Source organism: Macrobrachium rosenbergii, chromosome 8 (assembly GCF_040412425.1).
Source record: "Macrobrachium rosenbergii isolate ZJJX-2024 chromosome 8, ASM4041242v1, whole genome shotgun sequence".
Lineage (NCBI taxonomy): Eukaryota > Metazoa > Arthropoda > Malacostraca > Decapoda > Palaemonidae > Macrobrachium > Macrobrachium rosenbergii.
In genome coordinates, this window is record NC_089748.1 from 60,119,697 (window position 1) to 60,124,463 (window position 4,767).

Sequence of the window (4,767 nt, forward strand, 5' to 3'; positions counted from 1 at the left end):
TGTTTCAGTAAGTATTGTCATTATATATAATTCCGTCTGACAACTGACAAATTTCTCGCTACTACAAGACAGCGTGGCATTTTTGAGATTGCTTTTGTGAATTCACTGGAGACTCCAACCAGCTGCTCAGGCTTTAAAGTTGAAGGTAATCGCTTGGTACCGTTCCTCTGACATGCTCACTCAAATCCTTTACGTACAGAATCGTTAATATTCTTCTTGAAAGTAAGGGAAGTATTGCATTGGTTCTTAATATTAAGGAACTAGTTGTGTTTTACGTAAGAAAAATGTTTTGTAACCTCATCATTAATAAAATAGAAAATATTGGATTGAGGATTTTCACACCAAGCATGTCGGCTGTGACTTTTGCTTGGCTCATAATACTGAACCGGACAGTATGGCAATGGTTACCAGGAACCAGTTAGGCAAGACTGAAATAATGAAGTCGTTTTGCAATGGATTATTTCTTAGATTATCACCAAACTCCCTAGTAAATTAATAATTTTTTAATCTAGGTCACCCTTGATTGACATTTTTTATGACAGTTGCTATAGAGTTTAGGACAGAAAAATTTTTGCCATTAATTATCCAACATTGGTAAGATTTGATTTAGCGAAGATGGACGAAACCTCACGAAAAAGTGCGCAAAGCCAAATTTAAAATTGTTGAGCGCCGTGATACCCTTGGTGATTTTATTGTTAGAATTTTAAGGTTGCAGGTAGGCATTAAATGTCGGACGTTTTACACAACTGGAAAACAATGGCCTGTCCACACTAGCAAAACAAGCCCGTCAGGCACTTCCAGCTGTATGTATTTTCTACTGAAGCAGTTGTGACAACGGCATCGTTCTGTCTCCATACTCGGTCTGTCAGTATAATGGAATTGGTTTCTTAAGTGTCTTGAAATTCCGAGTGTGGACAGGGCTCTTTCTTGTGATTTAGATAAATGTTGATGACAGAGCATAAATCGAGAAATGAACCACCAACAAACCCATTCCCTCTTGGTCCTTTCGGTTATAAGTCACAGGAAAAAGGCCACAATTTTAGCTAGGAAAAAGTCACATAAATTTACAGCCTTTTGTTATGTTTTTTTGATAATCCCCAAAGGGCTTGACTAAACACGCTGTAATCGGCAGGTACATACCGGGTTAAAACTCTCTTGGGCTATCTGGAAATATTAATGTGATGTTTTTTTTTCCTGTGACTTTTTCTGGAATTTTTAATGATTTTTTTTTCCTTGATTCAACCTCTTAGCTCGTTTCTCTTGGTTATTTGAAATGACTAATTGCTGCAGATAGCCTGAACCCATAATCCAACAGAAAGTTTGGGTTTTAAATTTAAATATTTATTTACCAACAGAAAAAAAATATCTTGTCATTGATTTTGTAAGTGCTACCATCCGTCATATTAAAAACGTCGTATTTCTGCTTTCACTGCATTTTGACTAAGGTGCTGACTTTTGTTAGAACTCAGGTTAGAAATAGTAAAAAGTAGGACGACAACGGAAACAATTCAACCGTATCTAATTCAGCCACTGCCACCGATATGTTGTAGTGTTACGCTACCTCGTATTTCCTTTGCATTACATCTTGATTGGTATCTTAAAGTCTTGAAATTCCGATGTATAATTTTTTTTTCTTTGGTTTAACTGTCATATCAAGTAGTTATAAGAATAACACCAAATGAATCCCAAATTTTCCTTTCGATACTAATGGGAGCAATTGAAGAACGTGTGGTTTAATAGCTTGGTAAAACTGTGAGTTAGGCTGTAATCGGTGAGCCTACGTCTCAAAAGGTAACTAATCGAAGGTTTTGTTTTATCTACCTGGAAATGATTTCAGTGTCCTGAAGTTTCCACACTTATCATCCTTTTTTATCAAAATACATTTTACCCATCTCAACCTATTTGCTCAAAGTCTAAACGTGATACAAAACCACTCATTAAATGTCAACCGCTTGTTTGAAAGTGATTTGCAAATTTGTGCATGTCCCGACGGGCGGTTTATATTTCGAACAACTTTTGCAGATGCTTCTTCATATATTTATATAAAAATGTTCTTGCTCTCAAGATTACACCATCATCTATATTATTCAAATGGCCTCATTTTCCCGTTAAAACTGTTTAATTGTAGTAAAAAAACTCAGTCCAGTTACTCGTGAAAGCACTGACGACATCATAATAATGCTGAATAAATTTTATCACAGGACTTGGGTATGAATTCTGTGGTGCCTTGGTTCACAGAAACGGGACTTAAGAAAATGGAGTGCAGTGTCATGGGAAATGAATACAAGCAATAACTTAATATATTGAATATTAACGTTTTAATGTTTAGATAATTTGTACGCAGACTTAAGAAACTTGATTTCTTTAAAAAGAATACAATTGACATGAAATAATAATTTTTTTCCTTAAGGCAGTTTTTTTTATTGAAAACATGTAAATAGTTTTGAACATACTTTTCATTTATAAAATATATTTGTATAATATATACATACACTTTGTTAATTTTCACAATGTGGTTAATAAATCATCATTTACATCTACGTAAAGAAGTCAGTCAGATAAGAAAATACTAACAATACAAAATAGACTCCATAAATAGCTGATAATGCAATAAAATCATTGTTACGAAGTGCATATAATGTTACATTTTAATAATCAGTAAGGATTTTTATTAGTTACACAGCTGTTACATTTCTCGAGATTAACTATTTTGAAGTAAAAAAAAAAAAAAAAAACTAGACCAAAAGCGACACAAATGAAACCAACAGCTAAGATTAAAGCAGTCATTATTTTGCAGGTGATGCAAAATCCAGAGCACGTTTTCATTGCTACGCCAACCGACACACACACACACACACACACGCACACACACACACACGCAGAGAGAGAGAGAGAGAAAGTTAATTTTCTTAATTTGTCTTGGGAGAGACGAAACGACTGCAAGAGCGGAGGCAACAGGCCAATAATACCCGCGACCATAACAAATGGTGCCCATTTTCTGTTATATTTGTTGTTGACATTCTCTCTCTCTCTCTCTCTCTCTCTCTCTCTCTCTCTCTCTCTCTCTCTCTCTCTCTCTCTCTCTCGTGGTAACGATATTATCAGGCCTTTATTGCCAGCGATTATGAGGGAAGTAGGGTTGGCCAGGTGGCTGTCTGCATCAGGAATTTCCAGCCGTTTTCCTTTAAATTTATTCGTTATAACAGCTTTTAGAAGTTGTTATATCTTTTTTTTTTGTCTTCATTTTATCCATGCTGTGCATGTCGATTTCTCAAATGGATTTTGAACAGTCTTTCAAGATTTATCTTCGAAGTGATACCATTAGTAGGTAATAAAACAGAACAATATCTTGCAAGTTTCTAGGAATGTTGATTGACTTTATAGTCTTGATTTTATCTTGAATATATTTGTCACTGCGCGCACACGCACGCACGGACATACACACACATACACACACACACACACACACACAAACCCGGTTAATAGTGTTATGGCCATGTTTGTATTTAAAATCAACTTTTCTGGCACCTTTGACACATTTTCCCTCTTACTGAGGCCGCAGCAAACTGCGTATGACAGAAACTCGTGCAACATAGGAGGCGAGAATTTTGGTGTGGGAATTTATATTTATGTTTGGTAATTTAGCGGTTCTTGTCCCTTCCAGCCTATTTTTTCTATCGTTGTTTTTAGCGCAATTCATCCATGAATTTTTATGCAGGTATCCGTTTCAACAGCCAGAATGCAAGCGACAAATGTGGCAGCAGGGACATACGAGGGTAACGTGACCTACTCTTGTATCCCTGGCTGTTCAGTTTCAGAGTGGCTGCAATCCAGGAAGTGGTCGGTAATAAAGTATCAGGAAAAAGGCACAAAAAAAAGTCTCAATTTTGGCTAGGAAAAGTCACAGGGAAAAATTCACATTAATTTACAATCTTTTATGTTTTGGTAATCCTCAACGGGTTTGTACTAAACACGCCGCATCCATACCATGTTAAAAACCCTTGGAGGGTCACTATCTGGGAAAATCAGTGTGACTTTTTTCCTGTTGCTTTTGTCCAGTCACTTTTTTCTTGACTTTTTTTTTTACCTGGATTCATCCAGGTATTTGTCACAGCAACCCTCATCAGGAATACATTTTTGAATACTTCTCGGTGTCCAGTGCACTGCATCTGAATTGATGGTGATAATAAGTCTAGAATTACAGCAGCATTTATTTTATTATTTATTATTCTTATTCGGAAGATGAGACTTAATCATATGGAAATAAGGCCACAGGGACATTGACTTGAAATTGAAGCTTTCCAGAGAATATGGTGTTCATTAGAAGAAGAAGAGGAGGTAAAGGGAAATAAAAAGGAAGAGATCCTACTTATTAAAAAAATTACTGAATTAATAAACAGAAAAAATGTATCAAAATGCAAGAAGAATAGTATTAGGGTAGTAAAGCATTGCATCTTTGCTTGAACTTCTGAAGTTTCAATTGCGTGACATCTTCTGGGAGGCTGTCTAAAGATTCATAACTCTGGTTTTGATACGCTTTTTTATTGTGATTGGTCGATCTTTTTAGTACAACTATGGCATGTAGTCCTGCTAGCTGGTGGGGCTGTCAGGGAATGGTCGATTTTTTAATGCAACTTGTTCATGTAGTCCTAGGCTGGTATGGTGGGGTCCGCTTATGGTCGATCTTTTTAATGCAACATGAGTCATAGTTATTCTTTGCTACATCGGCTAGGATGGCTTTATCTTTAATGCTTTTTTTTTTTTTTT